The following is a 24212-nucleotide window of genomic DNA, read 5'->3' as shown; positions in this document are numbered from 1 at the left end:
CAGTTTGGTCAGCATGTGATCAGCACAGGGCCAATCAGCACTGTTCAGACAGAGGGTCAGGGGTCCTGCAGCTTCATAGGACAATCAGGGGGAAATTAAATCTCAAGCTTTAACCAGTGCTCTGCTGGATACTGATAAAAGTCAACAGGCTGCTATATACTGCTGATGAGGAAAGGTATTTAGCAGTTTATATTTACTAAAACGAATTGCATTTCCATGTTCTGTGTACTGTGGGAGACCAGATATAGTGAATGCAGGGTCCTGGGTTTAGTATTATAAGCCAGTGATGGCGAACCTTGGCACCCCGGATATTTCCCATGATGCTCACCTACACTGCAGAGTGCATGAGCATTATGGGAAATGTAGTTCCAAAACATCTGGGGTGCCAAGGTTCGCCATCACTGCTATAAGCCCTCTGTTGAACTGTTGTGTTAACAGACCATATAACAGAATAATGCCGTGTTCTTATCTGAATATCCCTGTTGAATATTCTCAATGGAGACGTGAGCTGGAATATTTTATTAGGAAGAATAAAAATGAGCATTATACATAAGGCGCTCAGAATAAAATATATTACTTGTAACAGCGCTGAGCTCTTTCTAAGTCTAGACTCGGGGTCCGCGGTATTTTCCAAAGGAAAGCGGCACTGTGAAGTCTTCAGGTAAAGGGAATATTTAATGAAGGATGTTCAAACCATAAACTCAGGACCAAAGGCAAAACTTGGTATTTCAAGCAAATGTGGAGATATATACCGTTTCCTAAGCTGGTAATTAATTGCAACATTTCCAAGTTAAAGAGGAGCCGACGTATATATTCAAGGAACAGTCTCTGAGTTCTCTTTGTAAAGTTAATCTTAACCTCATGCCATTGAAGCTGTGAGAATGGTATAAAAATGACTTCTAAGTGAACCTATCACAGGATTCTGTCATCTCTGAAGCAGATTCTGACTCTGGACGATACCTGATGGTATCAATGGGTTTTAATGGGTTTAGCCACTTCAGCCCCGGAAGGATTTACCCCCCTTCCTGACCAGGCCATTTTTGGTGATACGGCACTGCGTCGCTTTAACTGGCAATTGCACAGTTGTGCGACGCTGTATCCAAGCAAAATTGACGTCCTTTTTTCCCCACAAATAGAGCTTTCTTTTGGTGGTATTTGATCACCTCTGCGTTTTGTTTTGTTTTTTGCGCTATAAACAAAAAAAGAGCAACAATTTTGAAAAAAAAAATGTTTTTTACTTTCTGCTATAATACACATCCCCCCAAAAATATATAAAAACACAAGTTTATTCATCAGTTTAGGCCAATATGTATTCTTCTACATATTTTTGGTAAAAGAAATTAAAAAAAAATCATAATAAGCGTATATTGATTGGTTTGCACAAAAGTTATAGCATCTACAAAATAGGAGATAGATTTAGGGACTTTTTTTATGTTTTTACTGGTAATGGCGGGGATCAGCGATTTTTGACGGGACTGCGACATTGCAGCAGACAAATCAGACCCCAAGTGACACTTTTTGGGGACCAGGGATATTATTACATTGATTAGTGCTATAAAAATGCACTGATAAATATATAAATGACACTGGTAGGTAAGGGGTTAACACTAGGGGGCGATCAAGGGGTTAACTGTGTTCCCTGGGTGTGTTCTAACTGTGTGGGGGATGGACTCACTGGGACAACACAGAGATTGCTGTTCCTGATCACTAGGAACAGCAGATCTCAATGTTGTCTCCTATCAGAACGGGGATCCACCTTGTTTACATAGGCAGATCCCCATTCTGCCTCTCTGTACCACGATCCCGACCCGTGGACGCGCTCCCGTGGCGCGCATCAGGAGCCTGCACCCACAGTATCTATTACACATAACGATGTACAGGTACGTCGTTTTCGCACAATAGAGCCGTTCTGCCGTAGTATATGTGGTTAAAGGTGCAACGGGGGAGTGCCAAATAGGGGGAGGGGCCTAAACCACTTGAGAATTTTTTTATATCTCATGGGCACTTTACTGTTGAGAAAAAAACATTTAACTAGATCAGGAAATATTATTATTATTATTATTATTATTAATAATACTATTATTATTATTATTATTATGATACAGGATTTTTATAGCGCCAACAGTTTACGCAGCGCTTTACAATATAAAAGGGAGACAATACAGTTACAATACAATAAAATACAAGATGGTTAGGAGGGCCCTGCTCAGAAGAGCTTACAATCTAATAGGGTGGGGCAAGTGGTACAAAAGGTTGTAACTGCGGGGGGATGAACTGATGGAAGTGATAAGACATTCGTTGGAGGCGTGATAGGCTTTCCTGAAGAGATGAGTTTTCAGGGATCGCCTAAAGGCAGCCAGAGTAGGAGATAGCTGGACAGATTGAGGTAGAGAGTTCCAGAGGATGGGAGAGGCTCTGGAGAAGTCTTGGAGACAAGCATGGGAGGAGGAGACAAGGGAGCTAGAGAGCAGGAGGTCTTGGGAGGATCGGAGAGAACAGTTTGGGTGATATTTGGGGACAAGATTGGTGATGTAGCTCTGGGCTGAGTTGTGAATGGCTTTGTATGTTGTAGTTAGTATTTTGAATGTAATTCTTCGGCAGATCGGGAGCCAGTGTAGGGACTGACAGAGAGGGGTGGAAGACACCGAACGGTTGGTAAGGTAGATAAGTCTGGCAGCAGCATTTATGATAGACTGAAGAGGGGATAGACTGTGGAGAGGGAGGCCAATGAGAAGGTTGAGAGAGTTGCAATGGTCAAGGCGAGAGATAACAAGGGATTGAATGAGTAGTTTGGAGGTTTCATTCGTAAAAAAAGGGGCACATTTTAGAGATGTTATGGAGGTGAAGTCTACAAGCTTTTGACAACCATTAGATTTGGAGCTGAAAGTACAGGTCAGAGTCCAGGATTACACATAGCACCCTGGGGTAAGGGGATTGATGGTTGCATGATAGACCTTCATAGAAAAGTCATGGAGGGGGTAACGGGCAGGAGGGAATATTATCAGCTCGGTTTTAGAGAGATTTCGTTTAACCACTTCAGCTCTGGAAGGTTTACCTCCCTTCATGACCAGGCCATTTTTTGCTATACAGCACTGACAATTGCGCGGTCATGCGATGCTGTACCCAAATAAAATATTTGTCCTTTTTTTCAAACAAATAGAGCTTTCTTTTGGTGGTATTTGATCACCTCTGCGGTTCTTATGTTTTGCGCTATAAACAAAAAAAACCAACAATTTTGAAAAAAAAAATTATATTTTTTACTTTCTGCTATTAAACATACCCAAAAAATAAAATGTAAAAAATCAAATTTCTTCATCAATTTAGGGCAATATATGTTCTGCTACATATTTTTGTAAAAAAAAAAAAAAAAAAATCACAATAAACGTGAATTGATTGGTTTGTGCAAAAGTTATAGCGTCTACAAACTGTGGGATATTTGTATTCATTTTTTTTTCAGTTTTTTTTTTATTTTACTAGTAATGGTGGCGATCAATGCTAAAAAATATACACTGTCACTGTTCTATTGACACTGGCAGGGAAGGGGTTAATATCAGGGGCGATCACAGAGTTAAAGTAAGAGATATTTACATATAGGTAAGCCTATAATAAGGCTTAACTATATGTACTGAAAATATCTCCTGAACGTGCGCCATTCAGGAGATATTTCATGGACACTGCGCCGATGATGTCACCAGGGCATGCGCAGTGAAGAAATCTGAAAATTCGAAAACCCAAAAATCTGAAATAATAACTAACTAATAATAAATATTAAATTATAGGCATTGGAATCTCCTTTCAAATTTGGCTGTTAGTGAACGTAATGAGTACGAATTTATCTGAAGTTACAAATTATCTGAAATAACGAATGCCGTATTTAAATAAATGGAACGTAATTATCTAATAATAATAAATAACAATAATAATAATAATCCAACCTTTTTAATAATATTATTTATTATTAATTTGTTCCATTCCATTTGTTTAGATGCGGCATTCGTTATTTCGGATAATTCGTAACTTCAGATAAATTTGTATTCGTTACGTTCACTAACAGCCAAATTTGAAAGGAATTTCCAATACCTATAATTTAATAGTTAGGTATTATTTGTTAGTTATTATTTCGAATTTTACTTATTTTCTTTCTTTTTTTCAGATTTTCAAATTTTCGGATTTTAGAATTTTAGAATTTACAAATTCCACAAATTCAGAAATTCCAAAATTCGGAAATTCGAAGTGCGAAAATTCGGAAATTCGAAATTTGGAAATTTGAAAATTCCAAATTTTCGAATTTTGAATTTCGAATTTCCAAAATTCGAAAATTTGGAAATTCTAAATTCCAAAATTTGGAAATTCGAAATTCAGAAATTCGGAAATTTGAAAATCCAAATTTTCGGATTTCAGAATTTCCGAATTCCGAATTTTTTAATTTCCGAATTTCTAAATTTTCGAATTTCCGAATTTCTGAAAAAAGCAAAAAAACTAATGAAACAAAAACGAACAAATTTTTTGTTAGTGCACATGTCTACTCTACAGTTACCTACATCTTTGGATTTCATCTGGACTATATACCCACACCAGCAACACTGTTGCCTATAGTTTCCTCGATACAAGTTATTTCCATGGACTTTACCTTCTCAATAATTGAGAAGCAACACCAAATTTGGTTTAGCATCCTAACTTGCTAAAAAAAAACACATGCCCCTTTGTTTTTAAAGTGTAAATAAAGGCAAAAACTTTTTTTGTTTGTTTTGGATAGAGTGGAGAGGGAATAGATCACCTGTCAGTTTTTATTGCTTTTGTGCCCTCATTAGGGAGATTCATCTTCTCTATTTATCCTATTTACCATGATCATTGAAAGTGAAAGTAAAAGAAAATCCCAAATTTGGGTTGTCCCCAGAAAAGCAATAGAGGAGAAATCGGGGGGCGTGGCTACGGCATGCAGGAGTGAAGACGTGCTCTCCTTGAGCTCCGTGCAGCCCGCTCTACACAAAGCCTGATCAGCAGCATTTAAGGGGGCTTTATCACCCACAACGATGCCCACGAAACGCAGACCATCTCCTCAACCACAGCGGACCCCTCGAGGCCGGTCAGAATCGCTGGAAAACTACTTTCATGGGACTCGCAGAGGAATGGCAAGTACAACCAAGATGGCGCCCGGAGGCCACGCTTCCAGAGCTACCTCCCCTATCAGCTCCCCACGCTTACCGCTACCTTCCCTGCCTCCCCCCTCCTCTCCCTCCGGATCGGACAGGTCAGAAAGGCTCCCTGAAAGAGACTGCTCCCACATTACAAGCCCTTACAGACCGCTGTAAATCGCAGGATCGCAGGATTGAAGCCCTGCTTGACCAAATGGACGATGCTGAAAACAGAAGCAGAAGGGTTAACATACGCATCAGAGGCCTACCTGAGGCCACAGGCCAGAGAGATATTGTTCCTACCCTGCAAGGGGTCTTTAAACAAATATTAGGCCGCCAGGCGCCAGAACATATTGAGATAGACCGGGCACATAGAGCCCTGAGACCTCCATCTGAAGACCCTGACAAGCCCAGAGACATTATCTGCAAACTGCATAAGTATTCTCTTAAGGAACAGATCATGACTCAAGTCCGCGGACGCAGACATGTGGATTTTGATGGAGCCAAACTATCTTTTTTTCCAGACCTCTCCAGACGCACGCTGATGCAGCGTCGTGCCCTCAAACCACTGCTGGCGGCCTTACAGGATGCCCAACTGCCCTATAGGTGGGGATTCCCCTTCAGCCTATCTGCAACTAAAGACGGTAAACAATCTACACTGCGGAGCAAGGCTGATTTGCCCCATTTTCTGGAGTCTCTTGGACTGCCGCAGGTGGACATTCCGGACTGGAGGACCTCGCCGGAGATACCTCTTCCAAATCGACCTGAACAGTGGCAAGCGAATCGTCGCAGACGCCGCCGAGGATCCAGGAGGGGTCCCCCTGCTCGGGCATCCCAACCTCCATCTCCTCAAGGAGAAACCTAGGAAACAGAACTTCCCAACATGGGTATCCTAAATGTCCCCTGGACATTATTTTTTCTTTGGGGGGTTTTCTTTTTTATTTCTTCTTTGTCATTTTTTTGACATCCCCCCCAGCTGCTGATTCATCATATGCACTTGGTATTGAGGTGCAATTTTTGTGCTCAACACAATGAGCGGGTTTCACCACGGTCTCACCCCCCGTGCTGTATCACTTACCTCCAATAGGTCAACTCCTAGGAGTTTTGTTCCCGTATTGGGAATTGGCGCTGCTCGCTGACCCCCACTGCTCCTTCTTACTGGGGGAGGGGTGGGGGTCACCGACCAGTGGCAAGGTTGCACTTTTCCCTGCTTTTAGGGTTTTTTGGTTTTTCTATGTTTTTTGTTGTGACTGTTTTTTCTTATATGTTTATGTTCCTAACACCTGCAATAACCATGGTTTATTTCTTAGGTACATATTGGAGCTTAATGTGTCCCTCAGGCTACATTTTGACGATAAGATTACGCTTTGGATCAATCCCCCTCTTGCTGACAGAATGGCGACCCTTCCCCACTCTTTTCTACTATGGCTGATCTAAAAATCTGGTCCTACAATGTGCGGGGCCTGGGATCACCCTCCAAAAGGGGTAAGTTGTGGCTTGAGATGAAACGTTCAGGGGCGCATGTGTTTTTTCTGCAGGAAACTCACTTCAGTGCTGACTCGGTCCCCCGGCTCCCCACACACTTATACCGGTCCTGGTTTCTTAGCAACTCCCCAAGACCCAAATCTGGAGGTGTTGCTATTGCGATACACAAAAATTGCCCCTTTGTCCTAACGGATCAGCTCATAGACCCCCATGGCAGATATGTGTTCGTCAAGGGCTCCATTTACTCCCGTAGGTTCACGTTTGCAGCTGTGTATGCCCCAAATTACAAACAACTTACCTTTATAGATTCTATCTTAGATACCCTGACATCCTTTAAGGAAGGCCAACTTATAATGGGAGGGGATTTCAATGTCAGCCCCGACCCACAGATAGACACTTCTTCCAGTCGCTCAGCCCACTCCTTTGCCTTTCTGAAACACTTCAGGAAATCACTACAGGCACATCATTTAGTGGACTGCTGGAGGCTATTACACCCAGTAGATAGAGATTATAGCTATTTCTCAGCTACACACAATGTCTACACTCGTATAGACTTACTACTGATGGACCAATACTCCCTAGACTCCCTGTCTGGCGCTTCAATTGGCTCCATCACACTGTCGGACCACGCTCCGGTCTTCATCTCCTTGTGGCCCTTGTCTGCGGAGGCTCGTACATGGAGCTGGCGCCTAAACGAATGCATTTTGGATGATGCGGTAGCGCACAAACAGGTGCTAGATGCCATCTCTCTATACTTTGATGAGAACACAACTGGTGAGGTGGGCATGGGCTCGGTGTGGGAAGGACATAAAGCGGTTATCCGAGGGGAGCTAATATCTCAGGGATCAAGATTAAAGAGGGCTAGAGAAGGGGAATTGCAGGACCTATTGGGGAAGATTCAAAAAACAGAAATGATACACAAACGACACATAACCCCTACAGTCACCTCAGAATTACAGGCCCTCAGACAGGATTTATCCAGACTGCTGGATGCTAGGATCAGGGCACGAATGAGGCATGTAGCACACAAATTCTACGAATTTGGTAATAAGTGCGGACGACTATTGGCAAGAGCCCTTAGGCCCCAACGGGCTTCGGGCCATGTACACAAACTGACTTCGACAACAGGTACACCGGTAGTGCACTCCTCAAAAATAGCCCACGCCTTCAAAGAATACTATGCTCAGCTATACCACCTCCCGAGCACAATGCCTGGCCTAACGGATACCCAACAGACTGACCGTATTGCACAATACCTTACAGAGGCCCAATGCCCACAACTGGCGGCTTCCATTAGTAAACAGCTGGATGTACCTATCTCCCTTTTGGAAATTAAGACTGTGATTAAAGATCTCCCTAATGGGAAAAGCCCGGGTCCAGACGGCTATACTAACGCATACTATAAGAAGTACTCAGAAGTACTCACAGAACCCATGTGTGCTTATTTCACAGCCCTGGCTTCCGGTACGGTGATGCCTAAGGAAGCTCTGATGGCACATATCACAGTCCTTCCAAAAGAAGGGAAAGATCATTCCATGCCAGGGAGCTATAGACCGATATCCCTCCTAAACACCGATATCAAAATCCTAGCAAAAATTCTGGCCAATAGACTCAAACCGATCCTTCCGTCACTTATACACCCGGACCAGACGGGATTCATAATGGGTAGGGAGGCCAGGGACAACTCTAATAGAGCACTCCAACTGATACACTGGGCAGAATCTTGGAACACAACACATCCTCGCCTCTTGCTCTCTACCGATGCCGAAAAGGCATTCGATAGGGTTGATTGGACTTACATGAGGGCAGTGCTGACCAGGCTTGGCCTGGGCCCCAGCATGCTCTCATGGATATCCTCCCTATACAGTTCTCCAACAGCTAGAGTAAAGGTGAACGGTTTACTATCAGACGCCTTTCCAATACATAATGGGACACGCCAGGGGTGTCCTTTATCCCCTTTGATCTTCGCTCTGACATTGGAGCCCTTGCTAAACAAAATACGCCTTAATAGGGATATCAGGGGCTTCACTGTGGGACCAACTGAACATAAGCTTTCCGCCTACGCGGATGACGTCTTATTCTACGTCTCGGAGCCCCTCATGTCACTACCCAACATCATAGCAGAACTGAAGGAATTTCACTTACTATCTAACTTTAAAATCAACTACAACAAATCTGAGATCTTGTCCCTAAATATACCTATGGCTTTGCGTACACAGCTGCAGACTGCCTTCTCGTTTACGTGGTGCCAGACCTCCCTGAAATATTTGGGGATTTACCTACCCACACAATGTTCCCAGCTCTATACATGTAACTATTCACTACTGCTCACTAACATCAGAACAGACCTAAAATCTTGGAATAGAGCTGCATTCTCATGGATGGGCCGAGTCAGCATTTTGAAGATGAATGTGCTACCCCGCATTTTATTTTTCCTGCAGATGGTGCCCATCGCCCTGCCTAGGACTTTCTTCTCGACCCTCAACAGCCTGTTTATACAATATATATGGAGTGGGAGGGGCCCCAGACTAGCCCTTCGCACGATACAACGCCCTAAAGCAAGAGGGGGAATGGGAGTCCCAATGATACGCAAGTACTATGAAGCTATAGCCTTACAGCGTATTTTGGATTGGTATCACAATGTTTCCCTTAAACTGTGGGTCCCACTTGATAAATTTCTAGCTGGCCGAAATCTATCACATGCACCATGGGTTCCCAGGGAGAACAGAGGTCTGTCGGTGCTGATCTCTCCATTGGCTTCACACGCCTTAAACGTGTGGGATGCCTTGAATGGGAAAGGGAAGTTCGCTCCGGCGATTTCCCCTCTAGCACCCCTAGGTGGCTTCCCATGGTTCACTCCGGGGGAACACCCATCTTTTTTTCGTACGTGGGCGGCTGATGGGGAGGTCAGATGCGGCAGATTTGTTCAGGATCAAGGCCTAATACCATTGGCTAAGCTGAGGGAACTGTTCGGCCCATTCCCAATGGACGAATGGCGCTATAGACAACTTAAACATTTTATTGATAGCTTACCACAGGGGGTTCGATCCCCCACGGCAGCATTGCCTTTTGAACGATTATGTATGTCATCCTCTATCACCCCCCATGCGATCTCAGTGTTATATGAGTTACTGCAATCTTCACAGGAAGAGGAAAAACTGGGATTTATTAGGGAGTGGGAGAAAGATCTTAACCACACCTTTACAGAATCCCAATTAGAACATCTTTTCCGCCTTACCCATACGAGTACTGTTGACACCAAAATGCAAGAGAACAGCTATAAGGTTTTGACCAGGTGGTACAGGGTCCCCACTAAGCTCACCAAGATCTATCCGTCTCTTTCCGCCGCATGCTGGAGGGAATGCGGGCTTCGGGGTTCATTCCTCCACATTTGGTGGGAATGCCCCAAATTACGACCATTCTGGCTGGACATACATACTCAAATTAAACTCATATTGGATGTGGAACTCCCAGACTCACCATTGGAATCCTTACTGCACTTCCCTACCATTCCTCTCGGCCAGTATCGCAAGTCAATTTTACCACACTTACTTAACGCAGCACGAAGGTTGATCCCTATACATTGGAAAAAGCCTCAAATACCCACACGTGCCGAATGGATAGGGTTGGTTGATAATATTATGGCCGCGGAGGAATGGATGGCGAAGTGTAAAGACAAATACGAAAAGTTCTACTCAATATGGGCCACATGGATGCACTACACAGGTCAGGGGAAGGTGCCAGCCAGTGGATCTTCTCAGACACAGAACCCCAATTGATCCTCGCGTCTGAGGTTGTTGTTTTTTGACAGATATTGAAATAACTACCAACAGGCGACTGATACACAGACGAGCTCTAATGGGCCCAGAGCAGCTCAATATGGTAGACCATGATAAGAGGTGTAACATTTCCTTTTTCTTTTTCGTTCTCCCTTTGTTCCCCCCCCCTCCCTTTTTCCCCTCTTTTTTTTCTTTTTTCTGTTTTTTCTGATACTTTCATTATTATAAAAGAAATAATTACAGTGTGTTATGGCTTACATCAAGGTTTATGACCTGGCATTCGACCTGGTCTCAGGTACTATGGGTTCCAGTTAAACCCATACAGTTGATTAATGGTTATAGTCTTGTTCTGGGATCCTCCATCGGGGAGCAATAGGGGTGATCAATGGTTGTGTGAATTCATAAATGTCGATTAGATGACTATAAATATCCCCCTACCATATTGCCCCTGATGTGTACAAGATCCTGGGTAATACACATACTCATTTGATACATAAACACCCCTTTATGTAATTCGTACATACTTCATATGTAATAACTGTTATGCTATGTCTCTCTGTATTTTTTTTTTCATGGAAATATCTTTAAAATAAAGATTATATAAAAAAAAAAAAAAATAGAGGAGAAATCTTCCACTAGTTCTGGTGACCTGGGGGGTCCGCAAGGGATTCCCTTAATTTGGAGAGGATTTCACTTCCTGTTTGGCTATGGAACAGGAAGTGAAGGGAAATCTCAGCAGTGGGACTGGTGAAAAAAAATCTGACAGGGGTTATAACCGTCCCTTGCTCTATCCAAAATGAAAAACAAAAAGGTTTTGCCTATAGTTTTACCTTAATGCAATGCACCAGACTGTACTGCCATGCATTGCGCTATGTTACAAATGGGTCCAAAGTGTATGTGCAGCTTAGCTTTGGATATAGTAATAAAGACCTAGTATACCTGTAGGATTTTTATTGCTATCCGGGCTTCCTTCAGCCATAACATGACCACCTATCGTAGCCCATTAAGGTATGGACTCAAGTAGACCTCTGAAGGTATGCTGTGGTATCTGGCATCAAGCTCTCAGTATCAGATCCTTTAAGTCCTTTAAGTTAGGGAAGTGGGGCCTCCATGGACATCCCACAGATGTTCAATTGGATTGAAATCTGGAGAATTTGGTGGCTAACATCTCAAACTCATGTGTTACTCAAACCATTCTTCAATTCATCACACCAGGACCCCTTCTTCCATTGTTCCATGGGTCAACTCTGATGCTCGCATGCCCATTGTAGGTGTTTTGGCTGTAGACATGGGTCAACATGGGCACCCCGACGGGTCTGCAGCTAGACTCTCCAAACTGTGTTGCACTGTGTGTTCTGATACCTTTCTATCAGAACCAGCATTAACTTTTTCAGCAATTTGAGCTACAGTAGCTCTCCTACTGTATTGGACTACACAGGCCAGACTTCGCTCCCTATGTGCATTAATGAGCCTTGGCCACCCATGACCCTGTTGCCAGTTCACTGGTTCTCCTTCCTTGGACCACTTTTGGTTGGTCCTGACCACTGAAGACCAGGAACATCCCACAAGACCTGCAGTCCTGGAGTTGCTCCGACCCAGTTTTCTATTCATTACAATTTGGCAATTGTAAAAGTCGCTCAAATCCTTAGGATTTTACTTTTTTTTTCTGCTTTCAACAAAACAACTTTAGGGACAACATGTTCACTTGCTGACTAATGTATCCCACACACTTTCAGGTCCCTTTGTCATGAAATAATGAATGTTATTCACGTTTCCTGTCAGTGATCATAATGGTATGACTGATTGATGTATGTGTCGCTGTTGCAGATCCTCGAGACAGGAAATAAGGGAAATCTCTCTAATGGAGACCTGAATTGCAGTAAAAACAGGTCAGGGGTTCTAACACTCTCTCACTCTATCCAAAACTAGAAAAAATGCTTTAGGCTTGACATACACTTAAAGCTGTCCACATTTTTTTCAGAAAGTTGAAAATCAATGGTTTATCCGAAATCTTCCAACAAGTACGATACATGATAAAACCATTCTATTCCATGGTAATTGATCATTGTATTTTACTATTCAGTCCACCGAACAAAGGATAAAATATGGTGACATTTCCTTTGGACAGTTTCACCACAGCGTGACGCTTACAAATTTTTAAAAGATGTTTGCCGCAGGGAAGGAGGCTAAAGGCGAGCGTTCCTGCTTCACAACCGTTTGTATGCTTCAATGGGTTTACACCGGATTTGGTCTTTGGCGTTGATTGCATTGCTCTTGCAAGAACACGAAGGTCATTTAAAAGGCAAGATAAGGAATAGGCTATGCAACAATATGCCCAAAAGCAACACGTTAATGTCAGGACTCAATTATTGGAAAAAAAAACAACTTTTATGTTGATCATATTCAAAACTTGACAAGGGTGATGCCATTTTAATGAAACTTCTTGTAAAGTCGATTTTCACAGCTTACTTTACCTACAACAGAATTGATTGTTAGAATTTGCTTAATGATCATTTGTGAACATGTATGACAAAATGAATGCTTGAAAAAGAACTATTGCTTCCTATTAAAAAAAAAAAAAAAAATATATATATATATATATATATATATATATATATATATATATATATAAATCTAGTTACTGGCTCCTTCTGTATTCAAAGGAGTACTGATCATTTGCTTTGGTCGGCTCATGGTTTTACCGGCTGGAAGTTTGATTGCTTCCCCCTGCCTCTAGAAGAAGCTTCCAGAACTTAGGGTGGGATATTCAAATAGCTAGCCTGAATATTTACCATGCCCTGGCCAATTCCAGGGAAGGTGTTCCCAGAAGGTGGACTGAGAGGTGATAAATACCACAGAGCCCCAAGGAGACTGTTCATTTCCCCATCAGGGAAAGTTCAGAGAGCTTCATGGGGCTGCTTACCTTTGAAGCACCTTTTGGACTTAGTTGCTGTTTTGCTGGGACTCATCTCTGGCAGGGCTGGGACTAATCTAAAACTGGATTTCTCTACCAGGGGAATGGGTCTGGAAGGAGAGTGTCACTCACTGGGCCATGTCTAAAGAAAGCAGGAAGGAGGCAGTCGTTCTGGGGACTTTTAAGTAAGAGACCCTGATTGACCCCTTTGACTGTGCAGCACCCCAGAAACTGTACTAGTTACCTATAGCTGTACAGTTGTGCAGGGAAACCAGATGCCAAGAGACTACCTCATGGTCCTCATCTTGGAGGCATTAGAATGATCCAAGACTACCTCATGGCCCCCAGCTGCCAGCTGTGAGCTTGTGCTATCTCCATAAGGAGAAGAGTGTCCTCTGCTTAATGTTACTGAACATTTTGGAGTATTCTTTGCCCCAGTCCCTCTCCTGTTACAAGTTTTGCAAGCAATAAATTACAAAAAGACAAACCCCTAGATCAGTGGCGTATCATCCATGTGTGCAGGGTTTTCACTGAACACGTGCCCCAATTGGAGGGGGGGGGGCACTGTGCTCTGACCCACACTGCACCCATGGATGATCCTTCCTTGGTTGACAGTCAGGGGTGATCGGTGCGGTGGTGGGGGCAGTTACAGGCACCGATCTCCCTGTATAGCTTTCAATGAAGCATCTGGCAGCCATGGAAGGGAGAGGAGGAGAAGCAGAGAGGGAGGAGCTTCGCCTCCTCTCCCTCCCGCAGCTGTCAGCTGCTTCATTGAAAGCTATACAGGGAGATCGTTGCCTGTAACTGCCCCCACCACCGCACCGATCACCCTTGACTGTCCGCCTGTGTCCTCCTCCAGCCCTCCACACACACCGCACACCTCTCCTGCACATACTACCTACCTCTATACACTCCACTCTCCTCTCCCTGCGCATACTACCCACCGCCATACATTCTGCACTCCTCTCCTGCACATACTACCTACCTTTATACACTCCACTCTCCTCTCCCTGTACATACTACCCACGGCCATACATTACGCACTCCTCTCTTGCATATACTATCCACCGCCATACACTCTGCACTCCTCTCCTGCACATACTACCTACCTCCATATGCTCCACACTCCTCTCCCTGGACATACTACCCACCACCATACACTCCGCACTCCTCTCCTACACATACTACCCACCGCCATACATTCCGCACTCCTCTCCTGCACCTACTACCCACCTCCATACACTCCACACTCCTCTCCTGAAACATACTACCAACCGCCATACACTCCGCACTCCTCTCCTGTACATACTACCCACCTCCATATACTCCATACTCCTCTCCTGTACATACTACCCACCTCTATACACTTCATACTCCTCTCCTGCGCATACTACCCAACTCCATACACTCCATACTCCTCTCCTGTACATACTACCCACCTCCATACACTTCATACTCCTCTCCTGCGCATACTACCCAAATCCATATACTCCATACTCCTCTCCAGCACATACTACCCACCGCTGTACACTCCTCACTCCTCACCTTTACATACTACCCAACGCCATACACTCCGCACTCCTTTCCTGTTCCTGTTTATAATACCCACTGCCATACACTCCGCACTCCTCTCCTGCACATTTTACCCACCGCCATACGCTCTGTACTGTACATTCCCCATTTAACATTACCAGATTCTGCACTATGTAAGTCATCTCAGACTCTAACCACACCCCTTTAAGCCATGCCCAATATTTAGAGCAATTTAAACCACACCCACTTTTAATGCGCTCCACATTTATTTATTTTTCATTGCCTAGGGCCCACTTTTGATATTGCACACAGGCCCACTAATTTCATGATATGCCCCTGCCCTAGACTGTCAGTTGGAGCTGGAGTGAGTGGACTTGTGCTTAGGTGAACAGGCAGCCTCTACAGTATTGGGGAAGAACTAGTTAACCTCAGCGGCTCCTATGGGGGTAGCGCTACATATATGTGCTGCAATACTGAATTATAGGTCCATCTTTACGTATAGTTTTCTTAGTCTCCCTGTTGATCCTACTATTGACGTCCACCTAATGCAATTTCCTGTGATAGTGTGACAACAACGCGGCACTGCTCCTGAATTCAGAGAAGAGTTGCCATTCTCATGTAGGCTGTGTCTGCTTGCACTACAGTGAGATGAGAAGATGTGGTGGGGGTGTGGCTATCAGTGTTTTCACTACTAATTCACAAGACTTTAGTTTGTCAATCACCACCTGGTCACACCAAGTCCCACCCCTGCCCACTGCTTTCTGGATTGACAGCACTGCCCCTGTTGGTGAAACCCTCTCACTGTGAGCTGCAGTGTCTGTGAGGGGGAGCGTGTGAGGCACAAATGAAGAAGGATTGCCAAACCAAAACCAGATCAAAGAATTCATGATTTTAATTGTTTAAAAAAAAAAGTCATAAATAGAGGCAACGTATTTCAGGGGCAACACCCAGTGGCGTATCTAGGCTATGGCAGCCATGGCAAATGCCATGGGCGCCATGGGGAGTGAGGGCGACAAAAAAGTCGCCCCCCGCACAAAAAAAACCCCACCCGCCCTCCTGCGGACACCTCTCGGCTCTCTTGGCCGCCCCCCGCACTAACATAGCCCCCAACGCCGCGGTTGGCCGGCTGGAGCGCGGCGCCGGCACGGCACTTGCTACTTTGCATGCGGAGGGGAGCGTCAGGCCTGCAATGACTTCACCTGGTGCAGGGAAAATAGCAGGGTAACTGGCGGAGGCGGAGCCTAATGCTCCGCCTACCTTCCTCTGTACGTCTGGCATCATCTTCCCTAGGAGTGGGGTCTGTGACGTGAGGAGGATAAGAGACGAGTCACGAGAAAAAGAAGTGGAACCCCCAGGCAGCAGCAGGGATTAGCACTGCAGCCTAGCAGGTAGTCTGGAAGATGATGATGATCATATGCATGTGTACCAGGCAAGCAGCCAGTCAAATATAGTGCTAAGTATGGGTTATAAAAAATATGCATAGCAGCCATAGATATCATAAATAAAGTGTAATAAAGTGATCTGTGCAACAGCAGGTACTACTTAAAAGTAGTACCTGCTGTGCCTATTGCACAAATCACTTTATTACACTTTATTTATGATATCTATGGCTGCTATGCATATTTTTTATAACCCATATTTAGCACTATATTTGACTGGCTGCTTGCTTCTGCTTGGGCCTGGCACACATGCACAATCGCACATGATGATGACGACTTAAAGTCATCATCATGTGCAATTGTGCGTGTGTGCCAAGCAGAAGCAGCCAATCAAATATAGTGCTAAATATAGGTTTATATGCATAGCAGCCATAGATATCATAAATAAAGTGTAATAAAGTGATTTGTGCAAACAAGCTCATTAAACAGTCCACATTCAGTGAAAGCTCATGTACTGCAAACTTTGCAGTGCATGAACTTTCACTGAATGTGGACTGTTTAATGAGCAGGGGCGGACTGACCCATCGGGCACTGCCCAAGGGCCTGAACCTCTGCAAGACTGCAATGCATACATTCTAGCACTAGCAGCGGCTGTAATAGGACCTCTCATAGCGCACTGCTCCCCGCCGCCCCCTCCTTCCCTCCCATCCACCCCAGGTGCTTGTACTGTACATTAAATTACCTGGGATGGACGAGAAGAGAGGAGGGGCCAGCGGGGAGCAGCGCGCTGTGAGAGGTCTTATTACAGGCATCAGATAAGGCTGTGTACTTTTTATTTTTCACAGGAGTCTAGAGACACCAGGGCCGCCACCATTGGGGGAGGGGCAGCCAGTACAGATGTAGGGGGCCTGGGCCCCAACAGGACCACAGGAGGCCCCATGATACTCTCCTGGTCCCCCCCCCCACAGTGTCCCCCTGTGTCCCCACCCCCACACAGTGTCCTCTTCTCCCCCCCTCGGCATCCCCCTGTTTACCCTGTCCGCACTGCATCCCTCTCTGTCCTCGTCACACTGTGTCCCTCTGTCTGTCCCCAGCGTCCCTCTCTGTCCTCGTCACACTGTGTCCCTCTGTCTGTCCCCAGCGTCCCTCTCTGTCCCCGGCGTCCCTCCCTGTCCTCATCACACTGTGTCCCTCTGTCTGTCCCCAGCATCCCTCTCTGTCCTTGTCACACTGGGTCCCTCTCTGTCTGTCCCCAGTGTCCCTCCCTGTCCCTGACATCCCTCCCTGTACATGTCGCACTGCATCCCTCCCTGTCCCTTGATTGTGTGTTAGTGTGTCATTGATTTTTGTATGAGTTACTGTGTGCACCAATGTGTTTTGATGAGTGTGAGTGTGCCAGTGTGTTGGCATCATCAGTGATTTTTGTATCAGTGTGTGTCCGTGGGCCATTGTTAGCTATTTTTTTTGTTAAGGTTATCTGAAAGATGGGTTTCAAATGTTTTGACAGGGGCGCAGTTTCAGTGCTTGCCATAGGCGCCATTTTGACTAGATACGCCTCTGGCAACACCACCCCTCTTCATCAGGGCTCAATGCAGGATAAACCTTGGATGGATTCAGAGAAAACAGTGACTAGTACCAAACTCTATACATGGATTAACAACTTGGGATGAGCTGGCAATTCAAACTTTGGCTGTTTAGGTAGTTGGAATGAATGCCGGAACTTTAGCCCATTTGGCCCTCGTGTTTGGCAGGATCCATGCATCATATTTAGAAGCAGTAGGAATGGCTGTCACTGGTTCCTAAGAAAGCTGCGGGTACAAGCAACATGGCCTATGTAACAACCACTGACGTCAAGAGGCATCCCCACTCCTTTTAAACAAAGGGGCAAGAATGGCCATATTTGGTCAATGATGTCACCATTATCCCTGTCCCTTCCCTTATATAGCTGATTACAACTCCGGGAGGCGTCATTAGGGATCGATCACATGTGTCGGGGCCAAAAAAATCTTTTGGGTGGTGGTGGGCATTGTGGTTGACAATGGATTTACAATGAGGGACATTTTTTGGGGACTTCTATTTTGTTTTTAGTAAAGGACTTGTCAAAAGTTTGGGTGTCTGTATTTGTACATTACAACTTTTTTTTTTTTCTAAATGAGTAGGGGTAGTATGTACTCCGTATTTAATCACATGTGGGGGGGGGGGCTATCTGGGGCCCCCTTATTGTTAAAGGGGGCCTCCCGATTTGGATAAGTCCCCTGCCCACAGGCTCTCACAACCACCTTTCTGAGAAAAAGGTTCTTGTCCGCATCAACAATGGGACAAGGTGCCCAGAAGGACCCCTATGTTGAGGGCATGTGCCCTATTATGGTTCATGAGGGGGAGTGCACACTTGTACCCCTTTCCTCCTTGGCAGTCAGGCTCCAAGCTTAGATTAAGTGTTTGGCATGGAGACTTCAAGCTTTTTTTAATTTTTTTTGTTTTTCTTTTTCATGGAGTTCCCCCTAAAACCTGTACCAAAAGGCAGAGATTTACTAAAACTGGTGCATACAGAATGTGGTGCAGCTGTGCATAGTAACCAATCAATGTGTAGGTTTAAAGGGGTTGTAAAGGTTTGTGTTTTTTCACCTTAATGCATCATATAGGTGAAAAAACACCTGGCAGTGACCAGCCCCCCCCCCCCCATTTTACTTACCTGAGCCCTGGAACTTTACCCACGGGGACACGCTGTCTCTCTGCCCGGGGTTCTCAGATCTTAATTGGATAGATTGATAGCAGCGCAGCCATTGGCTCCCGCGGCTGTCAATCAAATCCAATGATGCAAGCTCCGGGGGCGGGGCCCGAGTCCTGCATTCGGCCTCTATGGACGCCGAATGCTTGACTCGGGAGCGCGCCCGCAAGGTAACCCCCTCGGGGAAGCGCTTCTCCTAGGGGGTTATGTGATGTGGGGAGGAGCCGCGAGAGCCGCCGAGGGACCCCAGAAGAGCAGGTTCGGGGCCACTCTGTGCAAAACGAGCTGCACAGTGGAGGTAAGTATATCATGTTTGTTATTATTTTTTTTTTTTAAATTTACCTTTTACAATCACTTTAATTATCATAGCTTAATGCCCCGTACACACGATCCGAAAATCGGACGACAGATCGTCGGACTTTTTTCGCTTGCTAGTCGCAAGTATAAATTGAATATGGTACTAAAGTCACGAAAATTCTCGTACGACAGAAAAAAAAAAAAAAAATCGGAAATGATGTCATGTGTTGTAATGTATTTGTATTGTATTTTCGGACGACAACTGTACTGACTAAACGAAAATCGCACAATCTGGTATTGTACAAGGAAAATTTTTGTGCTTGTCCGATCGAATAATATCAGATGAACTGTCGTGATTGGCTCTCGAAAGCTCTGTACTAACGATCCAATTATCATACGATCGCGTAGAAAGCGGTATTTTTTGTCCGATTTTTGGATCGTGTGTACGGACCATAAGGCTGGGTTCACACATATGAGACCACGGTTCACGGCAATCACAGCATGGGGTCCGGTGCGTGTCTCTTCACCGGTTCAGGTGCGATTCAGGTCCGAATTTTAGCCTGAACTTGCACCTGAAATTGACCCAAACGCACACAGGACCCCTTTTAAATGCAGACTGCAGACGCCCCCCGGACCTGTGTGAAGTGGCTCTATTAAAAGCCGGTCACACTGGCCTGTCATGCAAATTGGATGCGGGGAAACCCCGCCTAATGAAGTTAAAAGCTGATTGGGTATAATGCATAGCTGCGCCAGATTCTGTGTGCACCAGTTTAAGTAAATCGCCCCTGAAAACTCTGGTAAGGATTTCTTGGGGGACCTCATGTATTTCTTTTTTTCTTTTTGTGTAAAGTACTCACTTAGAATTCATACCAGACTTAAAGGGTCTAGTATGCATTTTGGAGGGACAAGTTTTATTCATTCTTGCTGCAGCAAAAATTAAATTTAACCACTTGACCTCCGGAAGATTTACTTCCCTTCATGACCAGGCCATTTTTTTGCGATATGGCACTGCGTTATTTTAACTGACAACTGTACCGCCATGTGACGCTGTACCCAAATAAAATTTCTGATAGATACTTAAAGTGGTGTTCCGGCCGAAATTATAATTTTTAAATAAAAATACCCCTATAATACACAAGCTTAATGTATTCTAGTAAAGTTGGTCTGTAAACTAAGGTCTGTTTTGTTAGTTTATAGCAGTAGCTTGTTATTTTATAAACTTACAGCAGGCCGTGGCCATCTTAAGTGTGGGCATCTGAAGCTAGACTGTATTTCTTCCTGGATCTCATCCTTGCAGATCTCGCACATGCTCAGTGCAGCACAAGCAGTGTAATAGGTTTCAGGTCAGGTTTCCATAGCAATGGCAGTTTCAGAGGAAGTTTCCACCCCTTCCCAGAAGGCATTGCAAACAGGAAATGATGCGATGGGCCGCGGCCAGGGAGGAGGAAGTGAAAAATGAATACAGCAGATATACAGTAGGTGCTGAGAAAAAAAATTTAAAAATATCCAATTTGTTTACAGCGCACAGTTTAGTGAGGGATGCTGAAGAGTTGTAAAAGTGGGTGGAACTCCACTTTAATGAAATAGTCTTATTTTTTTTCTAAGCATCGGGTGTGTCCCCACATATGCCCACAGCTCCACATGCATGCAATTCCCTCTGGTATTGGGTTGTTGGATCTCATACACAGCTTAAAGGCTGCTTTCACACTGACAGCGCCTGCCGTTAGCAGGAAAGCACCGCTCGTTTTAGCAGCACTTTACCACTGCGTTATTGCGCTACTTTTTCAGCCGCTAGTGGGGCGCTTGTAAACCCAAAAAAGGGGTTAAAAACTCCTGTATTGCAACGCTTCTGAAGCGCTGGCCATTCATTGCAATGGGCAAGGGAGTTTTGGGAGCGATATATACAGCGATCCCAAACCGCCCCAAAGATTCTGCTTGCAGGACGTCCTGCAAGCGCAGCGCCCGGGTGTGAAAGCACCCATTATAATGAATGGGACGCAGTTTTCAGGCGCTTTACAGGCGCTATTTCTAAAACACCTGAAAACTGCCTCAATGTGAAAGGGGTCTAATATCATGTTTACAAGTGTTGCTAAAGCATTGTATATATTGTATATATACTTACAGTATTTGATGTCTCTTTATTTCATTTAAAATGCAAAAAAAAAAAAATGCAAATAAGCTCCTGAAGAAGCGTTTTTCTCCGAAACATGTAGAGCTTTTCCATTACTACCACCTTTTTACTCCAGCCGCACTGAATAGTATCAGGGTCTTCAGATCCCTTGACCCTTATTTAGTGGCTGTAGTTGGAGATGGAGATGTAGGATGCTACAGTAATGTTTTTATATGACTTTTTTTAGTATTATATGTGAATTGTTATAAATAAAATTTTTTTGACTACTGGTGCCTATAAAGCCCATAGTTCTTTTTCAAACATATACATTCAAATAAAATTGATGTTCTTTTTTCCCCACAAATAGAGCTTTCTTTTGGTGGTATTTGATCACCTCTGCATTTTTTATTTTTTGCTATATAGAAAAAAAAGCCTGACAATTTTGAAAAAAAAAAAAAAAACAATATTTTTTACTTTCTGCTATAAAACATATCCAACAAAAAAATTGAGAAAATCTAATTTTTTAAATAAATTTAGGCCAATATGCATTCTGCTACATATTTTTGGTAAATATTTTTGGTTTGCGAAAAAGTTATAGCATCTACAAACCATGGGATATTTGTATTTATTTTTTATTTTTTACTAGTAATGGCGGCAATCTGCAACTTATAGTGGGACTGTGTGATTGCGGCGGTCATTCGGACACTAACTGACACTTTTTGGGGACCAGTTACACTAATACAGTGATTCAGTGATTAGATACAGTGCTAAAAAAAATATGCACTGTCACTGTACTAATGACACTGGCAGGGAAAGGGTTAACATCAGGGGCGATCAAAGAGTTAACTGTGTGCCTAGCCAGTGTTTTTTAAAACTGTGGGAGGTGCTTTTACTAGGTAAAGACATGGATCCTAGTCCCTGTTTTGCAGAGACACAGGATCTGTGCCTTCCCACCTGTTTACATAGGCAGACCGCTGTTCTGCCTCTCTGCCTAATCATCAGTGGGTGCCGGGGGACATTGAGTCCGTGGTACCCGCCGCTGGGGTCCTTCTGTGTGTGATCGCAGCGGGTGCGAGCCGCCGGTGCCCCCTACCCGGACGTGCCGGATCACGTATATATACTGGATCCGGTGCCCAGGTGCCGCCCTGTAGCCTATTAGCCAAGAAAATGGTAATTATTACTTTGACAAATTCAACTCCTATTGGTCTTAAGTGTCGGTCCACACTTCTGCGTTCTGCGAGATCGCATGTGATTCGCACTGTACTGCAGTGCAAATCACATACGATGTGATTTCAGCCATACAGATAGTATGAATCGCATCGGGACCAAACTCGCACAGAACCCCTTGTTTTTAGGTCCGCACCAGAATCGGATCGCATGGGTGTTCACACCTACACGATCCGCTTCATGTCCGAACTTTCAGTTTGCAGTGCGATATGTGAGCTGAAATGGGGGTGTCATTAACATTGTATTGACACTCCCAGCAGTTTGCATATGGCAGTGTGAACTGCCGTGCGAGTCGGGCGCGATGCGGCAACCCGCAGTGGATTCGCAGGATTCCCGAGCCTCAGTGGTGTTGGGATTCAGCCTACCCAATTACTTTGAAGTCAGTTCGCCCCGACCCTGCCGGAGCCGAACCCAGTGCAGTTCAGGTTCATCACTACTTGACAGCACTTGCTGAGCAGCAATGGAGGTGTGGATCTCTGATGAAGAGGGAGTTACCCCCCGAAACATGCTGGATGTTTTTATATGACTTTTTTCATCAACAATTTAAATGATCTTGGGCTCTTTCATACGTTTTGGTCTGGCGTTCCTTTCTATGGTTTGAGAAACAGAAACCTGACAGAGAGTCTAACCCCTTCCTACTCTATCCAAAAATTAAAAACACAAAAAGTTGTGCCTTCAGATACATTTTATTTGGCAGTTCAAAACCAGCCTAAAATCATATCATATGCCTTGGCAATAAGTCAATTAAACATTCCCGGCTTTTAAAAAATGTATATTTATGCTCCTACATAAAATATTATACAGGACTAATGATAAGGATCATTCCCATTACATGCAAAGCAGAGAGTGAAATGTGTGAAAAGAAAAAAAAAAGGTGTATCAAAGACAGGAAACAAGTGTAGTAATTATATTTAATTGCCATCACCTCCATGAAGTGATAGGAGCAGGAAGAAATGGCTGAGAATAAAACAGTTGATGAAAAGGGGGGGAGGGGGGGAGACATGGAAGTGTTAGAAGTGTCAAGATCACAGGTCACAAAAGTACAGATGTGATACTGGAAGTCACAAAACTCTGACAAAAAAAAAAAAATGCATGTTCCTTTACTTCAAGCAAATAGGCTACAAGAATAGTAGAAGAGTGTATGTAGTACATGGCACGCCTCCTAAGATCCCACTCTGTACAGACTGTATGGCCACTTGCTAACTTGGCAGAATCCACAGACAGCTTTAAGCGTTTGTTGCCCCCAACACTTCATATTTCTGATTTGTGCCTGTTCTACGATCCTGTTCTACGATCACCCAGGCTCACACCCTACATACACTATATGGTCAAAAGTATTGTGACGCCTGCCTTTACACAGACGTAAACTTTAATGGCATCCCAGTCTTAGTCCGTAGTGTTCAATATTGAGTTGGCCCACCCTTTGCAGCTATAACAGCTTCAACTCTTCTGGGAAGGCTGTCCACAAGGTTTAGGAGTGTGTCTATGGGAATGTTTGACCATTCTTCCAGAAGTGCATTTGTGAGGTCAGGTACTGATGTTGGACCAGAAGGCCTGGCTCCCAGTCTGCACTCCAATTCATCCCAAAGGTGTTCTATGGGGTTGAGGTCAGGACTCTGTGCAGG

This window comes from Aquarana catesbeiana, linkage group LG06 (assembly GCF_042186555.1).
Source record: "Aquarana catesbeiana isolate 2022-GZ linkage group LG06, ASM4218655v1, whole genome shotgun sequence".
Lineage (NCBI taxonomy): Eukaryota > Metazoa > Chordata > Amphibia > Anura > Ranidae > Aquarana > Aquarana catesbeiana.
The sequence above is the reverse complement of the archived record's forward strand: the minus strand, read 5'-3'. Positions refer to the sequence as shown.